The sequence below is a fragment of the Prionailurus bengalensis genome, chromosome D4, assembly GCF_016509475.1.
Source record: "Prionailurus bengalensis isolate Pbe53 chromosome D4, Fcat_Pben_1.1_paternal_pri, whole genome shotgun sequence".
Classification (NCBI taxonomy): domain Eukaryota; kingdom Metazoa; phylum Chordata; class Mammalia; order Carnivora; family Felidae; genus Prionailurus; species Prionailurus bengalensis.
In genome coordinates this window covers 31,274,614-31,298,572 of record NC_057359.1, presented here as the reverse complement: position 1 = coordinate 31,298,572, position 23,959 = coordinate 31,274,614, and the positions used below count along the sequence as shown (strand labels likewise).

General features: G+C 36.3%; 1 long non-coding RNA gene and 1 pseudogene across 1 annotated transcript; one reads left to right on the top strand and one right to left on the bottom strand.

Moving 5' to 3' along the window:
• Positions 1-1,962: 1,962 nt before the first annotated feature.
• On the top strand, positions 1,963-22,270 carry LOC122474584. Its single transcript, XR_006294948.1, has 3 exons — positions 1,963-2,073; positions 8,358-8,360; positions 22,261-22,270. It is a non-coding gene; the product is annotated as an uncharacterized LOC122474584 (long non-coding RNA).
• LOC122474583 lies at positions 2,138-2,924 on the bottom strand (annotated as a pseudogene).
• Positions 22,271-23,959: the final 1,689 nt, after the last annotated feature.

The window sequence follows — 23,959 nt, the reverse complement described above, 5'->3', positions numbered from 1 at the left end:
ACATGTTTCTGGAGGTAAGGGAAACAAAAGCAAAATGAATGACTGGGACCTCATCAAGATATAAAACCTCTGCACAGTGAAGGAAACAATCACCAAAATGAAAAGGCAACCATCAGAATGGGAGAAGATATTTGCAAATAATATGTCAGATAAAGAGTTAGTATCCAAAGTCTATAAAGAATTTATCAAACTCAACACTCAAAAACCAACTAATCTAGTGAAGAAATGGGCAAAAGACATGAACAGATGCTTTTCCAAAGAAGAAATCCAGATGGCTAACAGACACATGAAAAGATCCTCAACATCACTCATCATCAGAGAAATACAAATCAAAACCACTGTGAGATACCATCTGACACCTGTCAGAATGGCTATAACTAACAATTCGGGAGACAACAGACTTTGGCAAGGATGCAGAGAAAGGGAAACCTTTTGCACTGCTGGTGGGAATGCAAACTGGTGAGCCACTCTGGAGAACAGTATGAAGGTTCCTCAAAAAGTTAAAAATAGAACTACCCTATCACCCAGCAATTGCACTACTAGGTATTTATCCAAAGGATATGAAAATGTTGATTCAAAGGGGCACATGTTTATAGCAGCACTATCAACAATAGCCAATGTATGGAAAGAGCCCAAATGTCCATCAACTGATGAATGGATAAAGATGATGTTGTATAAATATACAATGGGATATTAGCAATCAAAAAGAATGAAATCTAGCCATTTGCAACAATGTGGATGGAACTGGAGTGTATTATGCTATAGAAATGCTATAAATGAGATGCAAAATCAACTAGATACAGTGGCAGCAAGAATGGAAGAAGAAGGAGAGGATAGAATAGGCTAAATAAAGATAAAATTATGGAAAATGATGAAGCTGAAAGAAAAGAGGGAAAAGAAATTACTAGATCATGAGGGGGAAAATGGGGAGCTAAGTGATTCCATGAAATGAAACACTATCCATAGCATAGGAGTTCAAGAAAAAGAGGAGTGAGACAAAGGGGCAGAAGGTTTATTTGAACAACTTATAGCTAAGAACTTCCTTAATCTGGGGAGGAAAGAGTCTTCCAAGTCCAAGAGGTACAGAGAAATCCCTTCAAAATCAACAAAAACAGGTCAACACCATGACATATCAGAGTGAAACTAGCAAAATATAAAAATAGAGAATTCTGGAAGCAGCTAGGGACAAATGGTACTTAACCTATAAGTGTAGACACATAAGGGTAGTAGCAGACCTGTCCACTGAAACTTGAAGGAGTGGCAGAACATATTCAGTGTGCTAAATAGGAAGAATATGCAGTCAAGAATCCTTTATCCAGCAAGGCTGTTATTAGAAGGAGAGATTAAGGTTTTCCCAGACTAAACAAACGAACTAACTAAAGGACTTCAAGACCACTAAATCAGCCCTGCAAGAGATCCTAAGGGAGACTCTGTGATGGAAAGCAGCAAAGACTACAAGGGACTGGAGACATCACCACAAACACAAAACCTACAGATAACACAATGGCACTAAATCCATATCTTTCAATAATCACTCTGAATGTAAACGGACTAACTGCCCCAATTAAAGACATAGGTTATCAGAATGGATAAAAAATAAGATCTATCTATATGCTGTCTAAAAGAAACTCATTTTAGACCTGAGGACACCTGCAGATTGAAAGTGAGGGGATGGAGAACCATCTATCATGCTAATGGAACATGAAAAAGAAAGACAGAGCTGCCATACTTATATCATACAAGCTAGATTTTATTTTACTTTATTTTTTTCTTTCATAATTGAGTTTTTATTTGTTGTTCTGAGGATCAGTACAGGCAATTCAATTTGTACATAATTCTTAACGTACGTACCGAAAACCTAAAAAAAACCATGTAGCTGTGGTTCTTTTCTCAAAGTTATTCCAGTGACCTTCCAGCTTAAAACTTGGAGACAAATTTCCCTTAACAGTATATCAAGTACCCGTATCTTCAAATGTTGATACGCTGTTACACTGTTGAGTCCCATTAATTCACAATTTAATGTCATATACACTACATACTCAAATTTTCAATCTCGCACAACACATTAACAAAGTTACTAGGAAACTGGACTACCACGACCAAGATGTTACAGAATGCACAAAATTCTGACAGGGAGAGCCAAGATCAAGGAGTGGTTTTCTTTAGGAAACAATTCTACCAAAAACAACATGGGAATAGAAGTAATTTAAAATGTTCAAGACATATTAAATGCACGACTGACTCCAAATTGCCATTTAGTATGCTTGGTATTATACGATATAAAAACTACCCCATCTATGGAATGTTAAACTGACACCCAAGACGATCAAAGCCTCCCATATTCAATATCCCATATTCTGGTTGTACCAAAAAATAAACAACCAGCAAATGATTTCACCTCTTAAAAAAAAGCATTTACACTTAAAAAATGGGATGCGGTGGGATTGCCTCCTTCTTAAAAATGTTTCTAGAGCTACTAAAAAACTTGCATTTACAAAATAGTTGATAAAAATATTCCTCTGGATTTTACAAGAAGGGAGACAGGGACCACTGGTAAGACATGGGATATGATACTAATCAGACTTGGCTTCTTTCTCTCCTGCTTCATCAGAAGCTGGACTCTCCTAGTTTTTAGTTTCTCCGTTTTCTGCAGGTAAGTTTTCTTTTGTTTCTTGGTTAGCCACTTCAGCCTGTTTTCCCTTTACTCCCCTTTTCCCCTTTGCACTTTTTTGTCTGAAGATTTCTCCTTTCCCGCCACCTTTTTTGGTTTCACTTCCACTTTTGCAGGAGCAGGTTTAGCTGACAACCTCGCCGACCTCCTCTTAGGGTCCTCCTTCGCCACCCCCTCAGCGGAGCTGACCTTCCTCTTGGGCATTGTGGCGGCGGGGCGGGCACATGCCGGGTGCCGGGTGCCTGCCGGCCGCCACCCGCCAAGAGCCTTCATGAAGCTGGGCTGCCTGGCCGCTACCGCTCCTCCCACCGCCCGAGCTGCTGCGACCCTCCGCAGAGGCCACAAACTAGATTTTAAAACAAAGAGTGTAGCAGTGCCTGGGTGGCTCAGCTGGTGAAGCATCTGACTCTTGATTTCAGTTCAGATCATGGTCTTGCAGTTTGTAGGTTCAAGCCCTGCATTGGCTCATGCTGCTGATGGTGTGGAGCCTGCTTGAGATTCTCTCTTCCCCTCCACCACTCATGTTCTCTCTCAAAATAAATAAACTTAAAAAATAAAAAATAAAAATAAAACAAAGACTGTAACAAGAGATGAAAAAAAAAGGCATTTTATCATAATGAAGGGGGCTATCCATCAAGAAGATCTAACAATTGTAAATGTTCATGCCCCAACATGAAGCACCCAAACATATAAATCACTTAATCACAAACATAAACCAATGTATTGATAATAATACTGAAATTGTAGGTGACTTTCATACTCCACTTACAACAAAGAACTGATCATCTAGGCAGAAAATCAAAAAGGAAACAATGGCTCTGAATGACATACTGGACCATGTGGACTTAAGACATATTTTCAGAACTTTTCATCCTAAAGCAGCAGAATACACATTCGGCTGCAGTGCACATGGAACATTCCCCAAAATAGAAAACATATTGGGTCAAAAAACAGTCCTCAACAAGTACAAAAAGATTGAGATCATACCATATATATTTTCAGATCACAATGCTATGAAACTTGAAATCAACCACACACAAAAAAATTGGAAACCCCCAAATACATGGAGGTTAAAGAACATCCTACTAAAGAACTAGGAAATTAAAGAAGGAATTAAAAAATACATGGAAGCAAATGAAAATTGAACATGACAGTCCAAACCTTTTGGGATACAGCAAAGGCAGTCCTAAGAGGAAAATATATTGCAATTCAGAACTATTTCAAGAAGCAAGAAAGGTCCCAATACACAATCTTACACCTAAAGGAGCTAGAAAAGCAGCAGAAAATAAAGCCCAAAGCCAGCAGAAGAAGATTAGAGCAGAAATAAAGTATATGGAATTAAAAAAAAATTGTAGAACAGATCAATGAATCTAAGAGCTAGTTTTTTGAGAGTAAAGAAAATTGATAACCCCCTAGCCAGATTTATCAAAAAGAAAAGAAAGAGTACTCAAATAGATAAAATCACGAATGAAAGAGGAGGAATTGCAACCAACACCACAGAAATACAAATATTAGAGAATACTATGAAAAACTATATGCCAACAAACTGGACAATATAGAAGAAATAGACAAATTCTTAGACACCCACGCACTACCAAACTCAAATGGGAAGAAATAGAAAATTTGAACAAACCCATAACCAGCAAAGAAATTGAATTGGTTATAAAAAATCTCCCAACAAATGAGAGTCCTGGGCTAGATGGCTTCCCAGGAGAATTCTACCAGATTTTTCTTTTCTTCTTTCTTTCTTTCTTTCTTTCTTTCTTTCTTTCTTCTTCTTTCTTTCTTTCATTTTGAAATTTACATCCAAGTTAGTTAGCATAGAGTGCAACGATGATTTCAGGAATAGATTCCAGTGATTCATCCCCTATATATAACACCCAGTGCTCATCCCAACAAATGTCTTCCTTAATGCTCCTTACACATTTAGCCCATTCCCCCACCCACAACCCCTCCAACAACCCTGTTTCTTCTCCATAAATGATAGTCTCTTATGTTTTGTCCCCCTCCCTGTTTTTATATTATTTTTGCTTCCTTCGCCTTATGTTCATCTGCTTTGTATCTTGAATCCTTCATATGAGTGAAGTTATATGATATTTGTCTTTCTTAGACTGACTAATTTTGCTTAGCATAATATCTCCTGGTTCTATCCATGTAGTTGCAAATGGGAAGATTTCATTCTTTTTGATTGCCGAGTATACCACATCTTCTTTATCCATTCACCTGTCAATGGACATTTGGGCTCTTTCCATACTTCAGCTGTTGTCAATAGCACGGTTATAAACATTAGGGTGCATGTGACCCTTTGAAACAGCACCCCTATGTCCCAAAACAAATATTTATCCAAATACCTAGTAGTGCAATTGCTGGATCTTAGGGTAATTGTATTTTTAACTTTTTGAGGAATATCCACACTGTTTTCCAGAGTGGCTGCACCAGCTTGCATTCCCACCAACAATGCAAAAGAGATCCTCTTTCTCTGCATCCTCACCAACATCTCTTGTTGCCTGAGTTGTTAATTTTAGCCATTCTTACTGGTGTGAGGTGCTATCTCATTGTGGTTTTAATTTGTATTTGATTCTATCAGACATTTAAAGCAGAGTTAATACCTATTCTTCTCAAAGTGTTTCAAAAACTAGAAATGGAAGGAAAGCTTCTAGACTCATTCTATGAAGCCAGCATTACCTTGATTCCAAAACCAGATGAAGACCCCACATAAAAGGAGAATTACTGGCCAATATCCCTGATGAACCTGGATGCAAAATTCTCAACAAGGTATTAATAAATCAAATTCAATAGTACATTAAAAGAATTATTCACCGCAATCAAGTGGGATTCATTCCTGGGCTACAGGGCTGGTTCAATATTCACAATTCAATCAATGTGATATACCACATCAATAAAAGAAAGGATAAGAACCATATGATCCTTTTCAACAGAGGCAAAAAAAAAAGCATTTGACAAAATACAACATCCTTTCTTGATTAAAAAAAAAAAGGAACCCTCTAGAAAGTAGGGATAGAAGGAATATACCTTAACATCATAAAAGCCATATATAAAAGGCCCACAGCTAATATTATACTCAATGAGGAAAAACTGAGGGCTTTCCCCCTGGGATCAGGAACATATCACATATGTCCACTCTCACCACTGTTTTCAACATAATACTGGAAGCCTTAGCCTCAGCAATCAGACAACAAAAAGATACAGAAGTCCAAACTGGCAAAGAAGTCAAACTTTCACTCTTTGCAGATGACATGATACTCTACATGGAAAACCCAAAAGACTCCACCAAAAAAAACAACTAGAGCTGGTACATGAATTCAGCAAAATCACAGGATATAAAATCAATGTATAGAAATAGGTTGCATTTCTATACACTAGTAATGAAGGAAAAGAAAGAGATATCAGGGAAGCAATCCCATTTATAATTGCACCAAAAAAAATATTTAGGAATAAACCTAACCAAAGACATAAAAGATCTATACATTGGAAACTATAGAAAGTTTATGAAAGAAATTGAAGAAGATACAAAGAAATGGAAAAACATTCCATGCTTATGGATTGGAAAAACAAATATTGTTAAAATGTCGATACTACCCAAAGCAATATACACTTTCAAGGCAATCCCTATCAAAATAGCACCAGCATTCTTCACAGAGCTAGAACAAACAATTCTAAAATTTGTATGGAACCAGAAAAGACCCATATAGCCAAAGCAATGTTGAAAAAGAAAACCAAAGCTGGAAGCATCACAATTCCGAACTGCAAGCTGTATTACAAAGCTATAATTATCAAGACAGTATGGCACTGGCACAAAAACAGACACATAGATCAATGGAACAGAATACAGAACCCAGAAATGGACTCACAAATGTATATGGCCAACTAGTCTTCGACAAAGCAGGAAAGAGTATCCAATGGATACAGTCTCTTGAGCAAATGGTTCTGGGAGAACTGGACAGTGACATATAGAAGAATGAAACTGGACTACTTTCTTACACCATACACAAAAATAAATTCAAATGGACAAAAGACCTAAATGTGAGACAGGAAACCATCAAAATCCTACAGGAGAAAACAGGTAGCAACCTCTTTGACCTCAGCCACAGCAACTTCTTACTTGACATGTCTCTGAATTTAAAGGAAATCAAAGCAAAAACGAACTATTGGGACCTAATCAAGATAAAAAGCTTCTGCATAGTGAAGGAAACAATCAATAAAAGTAAAAGGCAACCTACAAAATGGGAGAGTATATTTGCAAATGACATATCAAATAAAGGGTTAGTATCCAAAATCTATAAAGAACTTGCCCAACACAACACCAAAAAAACCCGAATAGTTCACTGAAGAAATGGGCAGAAGACATGAATAGACACTTTTCCAGATGGCTAACAGACACATGAAAAGACGCTTAACATCTCTCATCATCAGGGAAATACAAAGCAAAATCACACCTGTCAGAATGGCTAAAATTAACAACTCAGGAAACAACAGAAAATCTGAAGCAGGCTCCAGGTTCTGAGCTGTCAGCACAGAGCCCAATGGGGGCTTGAATTACCCTATTACCCTATGACCCAGCAATTGAACTACTAGGAATCTATCTAAAGGACACAAAAAATGCTGATTCCAGGGGGGCATATGCACCTCAATGTTTATAGCAGCACTATCAATAGCCAAATTATGGGAAGAACCCAATGTCCATCAACTGATGAATGGATTAAAAAGATATATACATATATTTATTATATAATCCCAGTGGAAATATAACATGTGTGTATACACACACACACACACACACACACACACACACATCCAGTGGAATAGTACTCAATGATGAAAAAGAATGAGGTCTTGCCATTTGCAACAACGTGGATGGAACTGAAGAGTATTATGCTATTTAAAATAAGTCACTCAGTGCTAAGTGAAATAAGCCATACAGAGAAAGACAGATACCATATGGTTTCACTCTTATGTGGATCCTGAGAAACTTAACAGAAACCCATGGGGGAGGGGAAGGAAAAAAAAAAAAAGAGGTTAGAGTGAGAGAGAGCCAAAGCATAAGAGACTGTTAAAAACTGAGAACAAACTGAGGGTTGATGGGGTGTGGGAGGGAGGGGAGGGTGGGTGATGGGTATTGAGGAGGGCACCTTTTGGGATGAGCACTGGGTGTTGTATGGAAACCAATTTGACAATAAATTTCATATATTGAAAATAAAATAAAATAAGTCACTCAGATAAAGACAGATATCATATGATTTCACTCTTATGTGGAATTTAAGAAACTTAACAGATGATCATAGGGGAAGTGAAGGAAAAATAAAAACAGAGAGGGAGGCAAACCATAAAATACTCTTAAATACAGAGAACAAACTGAAGGTTGATGGGGATGGGGGGGGGGTTGGGAAGTGTGTTACATATGTGATGGGCATTAAGAAAGGCACTAGTTGGGATGAGCACTGGGTGTTATTTGTAAGTGATGAATCACTGGGTTCACTCCTGAAGCCAAGACTACACTGTATGGTAACATGAGAATTAAAAAAAAGTTGTAAATTTTTATAAAAATGCAAATAATTGCATTGGTGTCCTCCACTCATTTTTTATATGAAACTATTGTCAAAATCATATACTGTCAACATTATTCTTTTATTATTAGAAAATGTTTAGGGGACCCTAGGTGGCTCAGTCGGTTAAGCACCCGACTTCAGCCTAGGTCACAATATCACTGTTCCCGAGTTCAAATCCCGCATTGGGCTCTGTGCTGACAGCTCAGAGCCTGGAGCCTGCTTCAGATTTTGTGTCTCCCTCTCTCTCTGCCCCTCCCCACCCCACCCTCTCTCTCTCTCAAAAATAAAATAAACATTAAAAAAAATTTTTTAAGTGTTTACATTTCAGGATCACTTTCTCATTTTTCCTCAGATATTTCCATGAAGAAATTTGAAAAGAAAGTGAAATTTGTCTGTGATTATATCCAATCACCTATGAAGAATATCAAATTATTCTCATTTATTGGCCATCCCAATGGCATACCTGTAAGGCTGACAAGAACACAGAAAGGTAATAGTGCTCCTTACCAATCATGGTTTTGGGAGTGAAGCCCTGGTATTTACAACCTGAATATCCTCTATATTAATCCATGTGAACATATTAGGTCACTGTAATATTAAGCGTTATTGGTAGGTGCCACATGTACAACTATAGGTGGCTTTCCCTACAAAATCTGCACACTATCCATCCTGTTCTGCCTGCATTGCAGCGCCCCCCACCTGCTGTAAGAGATGTGCATGCTGGTGTTCAGCATTCTCCAACAGGAGGCTGCCCTGTATTCCTTTGGGGACTTTTTACCCTTGCAGCTCTGCAGCCATGACAGGCCCTGTGATTGCTCCATTCTACCTCCTTTCTATAACTGAATCTGACCTTTCTGTCTTATCTGACACAGCCATTGCAATTGATTTAAAGTCCCTTTGAAAATGTGTGGTCTCTGCTGCAGAATGAGGGAAAATGATTCACAAATGGGAATGTAATGGAGAAGTGGGCTGATGGGGCTCCTGATTTTCAAGAGTTTGATGAAACAGCTTTTTCATCTGGTATTTGTGGCCTCACTCTCTCTTGATATAAGTCCCACATGTGATTTTCCTGGTAAAGGAATCCAGGACCCAGAGGTATGGTGGATTCTAGGCCTGTTTCTTTAAAAAGATCTGGAATCTGGATCCATCAGTGTACTCCATCATTTGTGTTATTCTTCTCATTAGAAGATAATTTTTGAGCATGCATTTCCAATTATGTGTACTCATTCATTTGTAAGTTGCATGGCTATCATACTTTTCTATAATTTTGTTATTAATATTACAAAAATATAAACATTTTAAAGGAAGAGATAAAATAAATAATTTGAAGTTTTGATATTTTCTTTCTGTATCCCAGCATTCTGTCTTGTTCACTCACCTTGATCTGAATACTTACTATGTTGAGGCCACCACTTTCAGTGAAGCTTCTTTATGTAAGAGGCAAGCTTGTGATGGAAGGGAACAAAGGAGGAAATGTATCTCCCAAAACTGGGTTTGATGTAATTTTAATGTTTAAGTACCTCCCCTCAGAATCTGCAATGATTACCTTGAACTTTAGTAGCAACATTGAGAGAAATATACGCTTTTCATAATGAAGTTTACCTGGAAAGATGGATAGAACTCTGAATTTTGAGGTGATCCCCAAGATTCCTACCCACTGGGATACATACTTTAAATTAGAGTATGGGTGGGACTGTAAATACGGTGGATTTCACAACTGTGATCAGATTACAAAGGTGAAGGGATTTAAAGACCTAATGAAAATCTGAAATGAGCTGACTTTTGGTTAATTAAAAGGGAGATTATCCTGGATGGGCCTGATATAATTAAGTGGGCTCTTAACAGGTATTGGATCCTTCCCGAAGAAAGATTTGAAGCAGCAAAGACAATTTTCTGTGAGCCTTTAAGAAACAAACTGTAAATCTATGGAGAAGGCCCTGTGGCAAGAAAACAAACTCCAAGGAACTGAATTCTACCAATTGCCAGTGAACTAGAAAGAGTACCTAAAACTCAAGGTAGCAGTTCTGACTGACACCTTGATTTTAACCCAGTCAAACCCAAAGATGAGGAACCAATTAACTTGTGCCTAGACTCCTGACTCATGGAAACTGAGACCATAAATTTTGTTATTTTTTTCTAAGCCACAAAATTGTAATAAGTTTTTATACAGGAATAGAAAACTAACACCAGAAGTAAAACACATCATACTTGATTGTTATTTCATGAAAGTTAATAAAGTTTCCTTCATGTGACATTATATATCCTCTAAATAACAAATTGCTATCATGAATATTTTCTGTACTCTGAAATATTTTACTTAAAAAAACAAAGTGAATTAACCTGTATAGGACGTTTTCATTTTTGTGCATTGAAACTATATTTTCCTTGCTCTGGTGATAGTGGAAAGCTTTTATTCTAGGGATACGTATCAACTGAATTATTAATGAAGTCATTCTTTTAAATTGGTTGGAGCAAAAAAAGCGTTTAGCTTGGGTGATGAGACATTAGTGTGTTGTTTGGGGTATATCTCTTTGCCTTTGTGTCCATTAGTTATTTTAACTGACTGCACTAAGACATTTACAACCTCCTAATTTAAATAGCATTGTTGAGGTATAATTAACATATTATAAATTATACATCTATTTAGTGTAGGTTTGGTACATTTTGGTGTATGATCATATCCTTAAAATCATCATCACCACCAAGATAATGAACATATCACCCTAAATTTTTCCTCATACTCTTTTGGAATACCTCTTTATTATCCCACTCCACCCCCCCATCCCCCAAATCCTCAGGCAATATCTGATTTGATTTTGTTACTATAGTTTTTATTTTCTAGAATTTTATATAAATAGAATTAAATAGATTTAAGATTTAAATAGATTTAAGTTGACAATATTTTGTCAACTTCTTTCATTCAGAAAATTTTTTCAGACTCATATATATTGTTGCATGTGTTCACAATTAGGTTGTTTCTAATTTTGAGTTATTTAATATAAAGTTTCTATAAATATCCTGATCAAGTCTTTGCACAGACATAAGCTTTACTTCTCTAACGTTAAGTATCAAAGATTGGAATGGCTGGGTCATATGGTATGTTTGGTCTGTTATGGACCTGCAAAATCATTTTTACATTCCCTCCAGTGTTCCAGTTGGTCCACATTTTTGCCGGCACTTGCTATGTTCAGTCTTTTATTTTCCCTCCTCCAGTAGAAATTCATACCAACAGTGTGCTTTAATTTTTTCCAGCTTTTCTGAGGTTTAGTTAACAATTAAAATTGTAAGATATTTAAAATATGCAACATGATGATTTGATATATGTTGCATTGTGGAAGGATTATACCCAACATATCCATTACCTCACATATTTACCTTTGTGTATATGTGTGGGTGTGAATATTTAAGTTCTACTCTCTTAGCAAATTTTAGTTATACAACACAGTGTTATCAACTGTAGTCACCATGTCATACATTATATTATAATCTTTGGTCCTTATTCATCTTAGAACTGAAAGTTTGTACCCTTTTACCAAACTCTTCTTTTTCCTTCACTTCTCAGACCCTCATAACCACATTTCTACTCTAAGTTCAACTTTTTTTCTTTTTTTTTTTCCTTGGGACTCCACACATAAATGATACCATATAGCATTTGTCTGGCTTATTTCATTTAACACAGTGTCCTCCAGGTTTATCCATGTTGTCACAAATGACAGGATTTCCTTTTTTTGGTAGGAAATGTTTTAATTATTTTTTGATAGGAAGTATGGACTGAAGTTAAGTTTTTTTGAGTATAGATATCCACTTATTTAATCACATTGTTGAACTTTTACATTTAGTTTTATTATTTATATAATTCAGTTTAAATATATCACTATATAATTTATGTTCAATTGTTTCATCTTTTTCCAACTGCTGTTGAGGTTTGATTTTGTTTTTAGCTATTCCATTCAATCTCCTTTGTTGGCTTATTAGCTATAAATCTAATCAGTGATTGTTTCAGTTGTATAGTATACATCTCTAACCTAATACAGTTTACTTTCAACAGACATTATATCCCTTAATGTATAATATAAAATATTTACATTTATAAATTTCAATTTCTCCCCTCTTGGCTTTTTTTTTTATGAAATTTATTGACAAATTGGTTTCCATACAACACCCAGTGCTCATCCCAAAAGGTGCCCTCCTCAATACCCATCACCCACCCTCTCCTCCCTCCCACCCCCCATCAACCCTCAGTTTGTACTCAGTTTTTAACAGTCTCTTATGCTTTGGCTCTCTCGCACTCTAACCTCTTTTTTTTTTTTTTCTTCCCCTCCCCCATGGGTTCCTGTTAAGTTTCTCAGGATCCACATAAGAGTGAAACCATATGGTATCTGTCTTTCTCTGTATGGCTTATTTCACTTAGCATCACACTCTCCAGTTCCATCCATGTTGCTACAAAGGGCCATATTTCATTCTTTCTCATTGCTATGTAGAATTCCATTGTGTATATAAACCACAATTTCTTTATCCATTCATCAGTTGATGGACATTTAGGCTCTTTCCATAATTTGGCTATTGTGGAGAGTGCTGCTATGAACATTGGGGTACAAGTGGCCCTATATATCAGTACTCCTGTATCCCTTGGATAAATTCCTAGCAGTGCTATTGCTGGGTCATAGGGTAGGTCTATTTTCAATTTTCTGAGGAACCTCCACACTGCTTTCCAGAGCGGCTGCACCAATTTGCATTCCCACCAACAGTGCAAGAGGGTTCCCGTTTCTCCACATCCTGTCCAACATCTATAGTCTCCTGATTTGTTCATTTTGGCCACTCTGACTGGCGTGAGGTGATACCTGAGTGTGGTTTTGAGTTGTATTTCCCTGATAAGGAGCGACGCTGAACATCTTTTCATGTGCCTATTGGCCATCTGGATGTCTTCTTTAAAGAAGTGTCTATTCATGTTTTCTGCCCATTTCTTCACTGGGTTATTTGTTTTTCGGGTGTGGAGTTTGGTGAGCTCTTTATAGATTTTGGATACTATCCCTTTGTCCGATATGTCATTTGCGAATATCTTTTCCCATTCCGTTGGTTGCCTTTTAGTTTTGTTGGTTGTTTCCTTTGCTGTGCAGAAGCTTTTTATCTTCATAAGGTCCCAGTAATTCACTTTTGCTTTTAATTCCCTTGCCTTTGGGGATGTGTCGTGTAAGATTGCTACGGCTGAGGTCAGAGAGGTCTTTTCCTCCTTTCTCCTCTAAGGTTCTGATGGTTTGCTGTCTCACATTCATGTCCTTTATCCATTTTGAGTTTAATTTTGTGAATGGTGTGAGAAAGTGGTCTAGTTTCATCCTTCTGCATGTTGCTGTCCAGTTCTCCCAGCACCATTTGTTAAAGAGGCTGTCTTTTTTCCATTGGATGTTCTTTCCTGCTTTGTCAAAGATGAGTTGGCCATACGTTTGTGGGTCTAGTTCTGGGGTTTCTATTCTATTCCATTGGTCTATGTGTCTGTTTTTGTGCCAATACCATGCTGTCTTGATGATTACAGCTTTGTAGTAGAGGCTAAAGTCTGGGATTGTGATGCCTCCTGCTTCGGTCTTCTTCAAAATTCCTTTGGCTATTTGGGGCCTTTTGTGGTTCCATATGAATTTTAGGATTGCTTGTTCTAGTTTCGAGAAGAATGCTGGTGCAATTTTGATTGGGATTGCATTGAATGTGTAGATAGCTTTGGGTAGTATTGACATTTTGACAATATTTATTCTTCCAATCCATGAGCAGGGAATGTATTTCCATTTCTTTGAATCTTCTTCAATTACCTTCATAAGCTTTCTATAGTTTTCAGCATACAGATCCTTTACATCTTTGGTTAGATTTATTCCTAGGTATTTTATGCTTCTTGGGGCAATTGTGAATGGGATCAGTTTCTTTATTTGTCTTTCTGTTGCTTCATTGTTAGTGTATAAGAATGCAACTGATTTCTGTACATTGATTTTGTATCCTGCAACACTGCTGAATTCATGTATCAGTTCTAGCAGACTTTTGGTGGAGTCTATCGGATTTTCCATGTATAATATCATGTCATCTGCAAAAAGCGAAAGCTTGACTTCATCTTTGCCAATTTTGATGCCTTTGATTTCCTTTTGTTGTCTGATTGCTGATGCTAGAACTTCCAGCACTATGTTAAACAACAGTGGTGAGAGTGGGCATCCCTGTCGTGTTCCTGATCTCAGGGAAAAAGCTCTCAGTTTTTCCCCGTTGAGGATGATGTTAGCTGTGGGCTTTTCATAAATGGCTTTTATGATCTTTAAGTATGTTCCTTCTATCCCGACTTTCTCAAGGGTTTTTATTAAGAAAGGGTGCTGGATTTTGTCAAAGGCCTTTTCTGCATCGATTGACAGGATCATATGGTTCTTCTCTTTTTTTTTGTTAATGTGATGTATCACGTTGATTGATTTGCGAATGTTGAACCAGCCCTGCATCCCAGGAATGAATCCCACTTGATCATGGTGAATAATTCTTTTTATATGCCATTGAATTCGATTTGCTAGTATCTTATTGAGAATTTTTGCATCCATATTCATCAGGGATATTGGCCTGTAGTTCTCTTTTTTGCTGGGTCTCTGTCTGGTTTAGGAATCAAAGTAATACTGGCTTCATAGAATGAGTCTGGAAGTTTTCCTTCCCTTTCTATTTCTTGGAATAGCTTGAGAAGGATAGGTATTATCTCTGCTTTAAACGTCTGGTAGAACTCCCCTGGGAAGCCATCTGGTCCTGGACTCTTATTTGTTGGGAGATTTTTGAAAACCGATTCAATTTCTTCGCTGGTTATGGGTCTGTTCAAGCTTTCTATTTCCTCCTGATTGAGTTTTGGAAGAGTGTGGGTGTTCAGGAATTTGTCCATTTCTTCCAGGTTGTCCAATTTGTTGGCATATAATTTTTCATAGTATTCCCTGATAATTGTTTGTATCTCTGAGGGATTGGTTGTAATAATTCCATTTTCATTGATGATTTTATCTATTTGGGTCATCTCCCTTTTCTTTTTGAGAAGCCTGGCTAGAGGTTTGTCAATTTTGTTTATTTTTTCAAAAAACCAACTCTTGGTTTCGTTGATCTGCTCTACAGTTTTTTTAGATTCTATATTGTTTATTTCTGCTCTGATCTTTATTATTTCTCTTCTTCTGCTGGGTTTAGGCTGCCTTTGCTGTTCTGCTTCTAGTTCCTTTAGGTGTGCTGTTAGATTTTGTATTTGGGATTTTTCTTGTTTCTTGAGATAGGCCTGGATTGCAATGTATTTTCCTCTCAGGACTGCCTTCGCTGCATCCCAAAGCATTTGGATTGTTGTATTTTCATTTTCGTTTGTTTCCATATATTTTTAAATTTCTTCTCTAATTGCCTGGTTGACCCACTCATTCGTTAGTAGGGTGTTCTTTAACCTCCATGCTTTTGGAGGTTTTCCAGACTTTTTTCTGTGGTTGATTTCAAGCTTCATAGCATTGTGGTCTGAAAGTATGCATGGTATAATTTCAATTCTTGTAAACTTATGAAGGGCTGTTTTGTGACCCAGTATATGATCTATCTTGGAGAATGTTCCATGTGCACTCGAGAAGAAAGTATATTCTGTTGCTTTGGGATGCAGAGTTCTAAATATATCTGTCAAGTCCATCTGATCCAATGTCTCATTCAGGGCCCTTGTTTCTTTATTGACCCTGTGTCTAGATGATCTATCCATTTCTGTAAGTGGGGTGTTAAAGTCCCCTGCAATTACCACATTCTTATCTATAAGGTTGCTTATGTTTATGAGTAATTGTTTTATATATTTGGGGGCTCCGGTATTCGGCGCATAGACATTTATAATTGTTAGCTCTTCCTGATGGATAGACCCTGTAACTATTATATAATGTCCTTCTTCATCTCTTGTTACAGCCTTTAATTTAAAGTCTAGTTTGTCTGATATAAGTATGGCTACTCCAGCTTTCTTTTGGCTTCCAGTCGCATGATAAATAGTTCTCCATCCCCTCACTCTCAATCTAAAGGTGTCCTCAGGTCTAAAATGAGTCTCTTGTAGACAGCAAATAGATGGGTCTTGTTTTTTTATCCATTCTGATACCCTATGTCTTTTGGTTGGCGCATTTAATCCATTTACATTCAGTGTTATTATAGAAAGATACGGGTTTAGAGTCATTGTGATGTCTGTATGTTTTATGCTTGTAGTGATGTCTCTGGTACTTTGTCTCACAGGGTCCCCCTTAGGATCTCTTGTAGGGCTGGTTTAGTGGTGACAAATTCCTTCAGTTTTTGTTTGTTTGGGAAGACCTTTATCTCTCCTTCTATTCTAAATGACAGACTTGCTGGATAAAGGATTCTTGGCTGCATATTTTTTCTGTCTAGCACCCTGAAAATCTCGTGCCAATTCTTTCTGGCCTGCCAAGTTTCAAAAGAGAGATCTGTCACGAGTCTTATAGGCCTCCCTTTATATGTGAGGGCACGTTTACCCCTTGCTGCTTTCAGAATTTTCTCTTTATCCTTGTATTTTGCCAGTTTCACTCTGATATGTCGTGCAGAAGATCGATTCAAGTTACGTCTGAAGGGAGTTCTCTGTGCCTCTTGGATTTCAATGCCTTTTTCCTTCCTCAGTTCAGGGAAGTTCTCAGCTATTATTTCTTCAAGTACCCCTTCAGCACCTTTCCCTCTCTCTTTCTCCTCTGGGATACCAATTATGCGTATATTATTTCTTTTTAGTGTATCACTTAGTTCTCTAATTTTCCCCTCATACTCCTGGATTTTTTTATCTCTCTTTTTCTCAGCTTCCTCTTTTTCCATAACTTTATCTTCTAGTTCACCTATTCTCTCCTCTGCCTCTTCAAGCCGAGCTGTGGTGGTTTCCATTTTGTTATGCATTTCGTTTAAAGCGTTTTTCAGCTCCTCGTGACTGTTCCTTAGTCCCTTGATCTCTGTAGCAAGAGATTCTCTGCTGTCCTGTATACTGTTTTCAAGCCCAGCGATTAATTTTACGACTATTATTCTAAATTCACTTTCTGTTATATTATTTAAATCCTTTTTGATGAGCTCATTAGCTGTTGTTATTTCCTGGAGATTCTTCTGAGGGGAATTCTTCCGCTTGGTCATTTTGGATTGTCCCTGGCGTGGTGAGGACCTGCAGGGCACTTCCCCTGTGCTGTGGTGTATAACTGGAGTTGGTGGGCGGGGCCGTCTTCCTACTGTTACTAGTCTCTGCCTTCCATTTCTTGCTAGATCCTTCATCTCTCACATAGCTCTATAAGCAAAGCCTTTATTACCTGTTCTTTAGACGACCACTTTGTGCCATCTGTTTCTAGAATGGTAATGTACGGATATAAAATTTAAACACAATTCTTCTTTTTTTTCTATGAACACTTGGAAAGGCAGCTTTTGTGGATTATCCCAGGGGTGTCCATTTACATAGCAGTTCCTGAGAAAACACTGGTCTATCTTTCAGATACCATCCACTTACTATTTTCAAGATCAAGTCACATGAAAAAAAGTACGTTCATACACAGAGACCAAGATGTTTTGTTTATATCAGTCATTCCACAAACGTTTATTAAATTTTTGATCAGCCTGAATAGATTTTTGTGAATACTACAGATTTCTCAAAGAGCAAGATTTTAGTTTAATAGTGATTATTTTTATTGAACTGTCATTGAAATAAAATGTTATATTATTTTCAGGTGTACAACATGTGATTTGACAATTCTGTACATTGTGCAATGCTTACCACAATAAGTATAGTTACCATCTGTCACCATGCAGTTATTACAATATTATTGACTATATTCCCTATGCTGTACTTTTCATCCCAGAGACATTCATTTTACAACTGGAAGTTTGTACTTTTAAAAAAAATTTTTTTTAGCATTTATTTTTGAGAGACAGAGATAAAGCACGAGTGGAGGAGCAGCAGAGAGAGAGGGAGACACAGAATCCGAAGCAGGCTCCAGGCTCTGAGCTATCAGCACAGAGCCCGACATGGCCTCAAACTCACGAACCGCAAGATCATGACCTGAGCAGAAGTCGGACACTTAAACAACTGAGCCACCCAGATGCCCCTGGAAGTTTGTACTTTTTAATCTCCTTTATCTTTTTATCTATCTCTTCACCCCCACTTTGCTCTGACAACCACCAGTTTGTTCTCTATTTACGAATCAGTTTCTAATTTTTGTTTATGGGTTGTTTTGATTTTTAGATTCCACATATAAGTGAAATCATATGATATTTGTATTTCTCTGACTTATTTCACTTAGCATAATACCCTCTAAGTCATCCATGTTGTCACAAATGGCAAGATTTCATTCTTTTTTATGACTGAACAATATTCCATTGTGTGTATACACCACATCTTCATCCATTCATCTACTAACAGGCACTTAGGTTGTCTCCATATCTTGTCTATTGTAAATAATGTTGCAATAAACATAAGGGTGTGTGTATCTTTTTCAATTAGTGTTTTTGTTTACTTTAGGGAAATTCCCAGCAATGGAATTACTGAAATGTATTAATTTCTATTTTTAACTTTTTGAGTAAACTCCATACTGTTTTCCATAGTGGCTACTACAATTTACATTCTCACCAGCACTGTATAAGGGTGCCCTTTCTCCAATCCTTGCCAACACCTGTTATTTTTCATCTTACTGTGGTTTCGATTTGCATTTTCCCAGTGATTAGTGATGTTGAGTATCTTCCTATGTATGTTTTGGTCACCTGTATATCTTCTTTGGAAAAATGTCTATTCAGATTGTCTACTCATTTTTTAATAGAATTGTTTGCTTTATTGGTGTTGAGTTGGTTTTATTAATGTTTTCTAATTTTTTGATGTTTTCTATTTCATTGATTTCCACACTGATATTTTTAATTTACTTTACTCTGCATACTTTTGGTTTTATTTGATCTTCTTTTCTGGCTTTTAAGATGGAATCTGAGGTCATTGATTTAAAATCTTTTCTAATATATTTAGTAGTATAAAATTTCTTCTAAGTACTTGATGAGGGAGATTCCACTAATATTGAAGTGTTTCCTTTTTTTTTATAGTTTCACAGAGTGAGCCAGGGCTGGGCAGGGAGAGGGGGAGAGAGAGAATCCCAAGCAGACTCTGTGCTAGTAGCACAGAGTTGATCAGGGCTCAACCAAGAGTTGAGCTTGGTTGAGTTTGTTCAGCTTGTGCTGAAACCAAGAGTACGCTTAATCAACTGAGCCACCCAGGAGCCCCAAAGTGTTTCCTTTTTTAGTATATGTGCTGCCCAAATGAGCACAAGTGTTTCCTTTTTCATTCAGCTCAAAATACTTTTTTGTTTGGCTCTATTTTAACCCATGAGTTATTCACAAGTGTTTTACTTGATTTTCAAGTATGTGAGGAAATTCTAGAGATCTGTTTTTACTTCTAATTAAATTCCAGTATTGTTAGAGAGCATACATTGTAAAAATGGAATCATTTTAAGTTTATTGATACTTATTTTGTAGCCTAGAATAGTTAAATATTTATTACACATTGCAAAGAATGTGTATTCTATAAATGTCTATTAGACCAAGTTCATTGGTAGTGTTTACCAAGTCTTCTATGCTAGTATTGAATTTCTGTCTACATGTTCCATCTTATTGAGAAATGAGTATTGAAATCTGATTATAACTTGATTTTTCTGAAATTCTATCAGTTTTATCTTAAGGTATTTTGAAACTATGTTATTAGGCACACACATTTAGCAGTGTGTGTCTGCTTGATAAATTGGCCCTTTTATCATTATAATTGTGAAAAAGTAAATGAATGCATAACTCAGTTGATCAATTAGTTTAAAGAAATTAGCATAAGAATAAAAAGATCTAGAGACCAGATGGAAGAAGCTTTGTTTATATTTTTAATTTTTTTTTAATGTTTATTTTTGAGAGAGATAGAGGCAGAGTGGGAGCGAGGGAGGGGCAGAGAGAGGAAGAAATAGAACTTGAAGTAGGTTCCAGGCTCCAAACTGTCAGCACAGAACCAGACACGGGTCTCCAACTCACGAACTGCCGGATCATGACCTGAGCCGAAGTCAGACGCTTAACCGGTTAAGCCAGCCAGGCGCCCCTGTTTATGTTTTTAGAGGGAAGGTCTTCTGTGTTTTTAAATTATTGAAAATGTAATCAATGTTGATGTGGCTGTATTAAAAATGATACTTCTATGAAAAGTTAGAGAAAGAAAAAACAAGAAAAAAGCATTCTGCATGTTTTCCAAGGAACAAACTTTCTTCTTTGCTGTGCAATAATAGAGGTTTGGTACAAAAATAACCACACAAAGTGAAAGGAAAAAATCAATAGTATTGTTATCTTCACAGCTAAATTCTTAACATTTTTTTTCTGATATATATTAAAAAAGGAAAATTGGAAAATATTTTAGGTTAAGTACCAATGTTTAAAAAAAAACAAACAAACTGGGACTAAATCCTTAGATTTACCAATTTCAAAAAGAAATTAACATTTTATAAATTAAAATTTTATGAAATAAATGCAATTTTATAAAATTTGTAAATTTAGGCAATAAATGACTTGCCCAAGTAATCTAGTAGGTGGAATCCAAGGGTCAAATTCTATAAAACATATTTATTGACTCTATAAAATAAATTGGACATAGCAAATAGCTATGTAAAGAGTTACTATATAAAATTGTGGTGGAAATAAAAAGTTCAGTTATCTTCCTCCTGTAGTATCAGAAATACCTGACCCATCTGAGATAGGTGAGTTTTAGTGGTCACTGTAAACACATGGTAGAGATTGTGAAATCACAGAGAGCAGATGCTGTCAATTCCAGCTTCTGGACTCAGAGAAGGAAGAGTGGCACATGCCGTTACAGTGAATGAGGGTGAGAAACTCTAAAAAATCAGCTTCATTTCCCCCCATCCAGGGGGCCATCTAATGCACAAAAATGCCTAGAACCAAAGAGCTGTGTAATCCACGTTTCCTACAAAAGATGTTAGCATTTTCTAAATCCTCACCTACTGTGCCTGGCAGGCATTACATGACACTTTTCTGGAAGTTTCATCAGCGTCATGTGCACATCTGTGACACAATGTGTCTGTGCAGAGCCCAGAGTGGACATCCCTGAGTAAATGGACTCTTCAGGTTACTACAGCCGGTGACCAGCCAGGAAGGGGTACAGCAGCAAACTAAGGAAGGTGACTTGCAGCTGTTTGGAAAATACAACAGTTCACGTGACGAAGACCAATCTCGTGCCAGAAATGGTTGAGTCAAACCGACTTCAAATAACTGGTGGCAGTTATGAAGCCCCTGGATTATCCAGATATGGATGTTCCTTACTGTGCCCATGGTGTGACCACAACATAGTAGCTGTATATATTTGGGAACACTTTCAGAAATGTATTTCTCTGGCAGTTAGTTATAAAGTGAGTGAAACTAAAAATATAATCTATCAAGAAGAATCGCTGTTTGGGGTTAACATTGTGGAACGACTACTTTGGAAGAGATCTTTATTCCTTGGAGTATTAAGAAGGCATCACATAATTGCTGTCTTTGCACATTGTGTTCTAGAGTGCCTGGTTAATTGAAATCAGCATGAGGCCAGTTGTAAATATTTATCTTAAATCCAAATTTATAATATATCTTAAGTATCATGTAAAAAGTATTTCATCTGTAGATTAAGAATCACTTCATTTTCAGCAAAATGTTTTTATATAAAACTTCTTGAAAACAAAAGGGATCTGTTTTTGGTTTTTTCTCTAATTTTTGATACCAATTTCTTTAGGAAATATATAAATGGTAAAACTTCTTTTAAGATTTTAAGATAGGTGAATCTCACTAAAAGTAAAATACAGATGGCCATAGAGTCTGGAAAAACTAATATATATTTAATGGATTGATACCCCTTGATTTCTTATTCTGAGGAAAATGTGCAAGTTTATTTCATGAAACCATCTGAAGCAATGTATGTAATATGCAATGATTGAAGGAAATTCTTCTTTAATATACATTGTTCATTATAATTTTGCACAACTTAATGAACTGTGAATTACTAGTGAGGAAAAGCACATTCAACTTATTACAGCAAGAAATTACTTACTCTGGACATTTCCCATGTTTCCAGACTTTCTGGCCACCCTGAGCAACTTTAATTCAAAAGACTAAGGAAAAATCACTTATTTTAACCATGTTAAAATAGTAACTTGAAAAAGATATTTTCCTGTATAAACTTTTCCTAATTGAGCCCATTTTGTTCTGATCAATAAACTTATCTGCATAACTTGTGCTATAAAAAATGATCTGATAGAATGCTAAATGACATCCATGACCATACTCCATTTTATGATTCAATGATATCATAAAGGAATAAAGTAGAAAAATTAACAAAAAAAATAATAATAAAGTAGAAAAAATAATAGTTATAAATTGTTTATGTGGGAAAAATGAATTTCTTGTTAAAATAGACCAAAAGAGCCCTTGTGTCAGCCTTGATCCTCTTAGAGAAAGAACTGTGATGTCATCATCCCAATGGAAAATCTGAGAGACTTAACCTGTGATACATCTTGACAGCTGTCATTGAAATTTTATCAAGGACAATAGGTTGCTTATGAGTATTGAGAAATATGTAGTCTCATTGTAATGTACCCTTTGGAAAATGCTGGATATATAACAAATGAAGTTTCATTATTCATGATAATATAAATATTGATTAAAATGATTAAATCAATTAATATGTTAATATATCCCTTGCTCAGTAATTTTTAAGCTATCTATATATCTCAAAAAAGACATATTTCATAATATTTCAAATTTATTCTAAACAATGTGTTCTTTTTTTAGCCCTGTAATAATATAAAGTGGATCTTGACTGCCTATCTTAGAAAATGTGCATTTCATAAAATTAAAAATGAATCCTTCTCAATAGTTTGTCCTTTTTTTTAAATGTTAGCTGAACATTAGGACTGTGTTATATACTGAAGACATGTATAATAATATCATTTATCATTGAAGGAATAAAATAATATAAAGAAGTATAATTTTGCTAGATGATATAATAGGAATATTACCAGGAATTTCACTTATTTGTGAAAAATATTCACCGATAGATAGCTTGTTAAAAAATAAAACCCACAAACCTGATGCAAACTGTTAGGTGCAAAATAATGTATTAATTACATAGACCTCTGCAAGACAAGTATGAATCCAGACACCTCTTTTCTGGTTTATTTCATTGCTAGAGTCCATTTGTTGCAGGTCTTTATTATGTTTTCAAAGTAAATAAGTAATCCATTTGGAGTTCAGGTCTTGTCCCCAAGAGAATAAAAAAAATATGCAACAGTGACACCATTTGGCTGGATAATAACTAAAACTGGACAAATAAGATATTTTCTCTCATTGGAGACTGTTTTAGTTGTGTTTAAAAATTGTGATTCTCAAGTTAATGGGCACCTGTGGAAATTCATTTTGCAAATCTACACGTAGAATCAGTAATTCTTTTGTTCAGAGTCAATAACATTACAAAAGAAAAAAATTCCCAAGCATTTCCCCAAGCAGAGACCCCCATTTGGCACAATGCTGACAATGCCTGAGTGTTTTGAGGATTGCAAGAGGGGCATAACTGACAATCCCTCTTGTGCTGCTACTATGCTAGTTTCATATTTACCAAGAAGGACTTGTCAATATTTGTCTGCTTGGGATCTTGAAAAATGGATGCGAGGTCTCTGTGAGGTCTTTGTGTTGAGTCTCTATGGGGATCTGT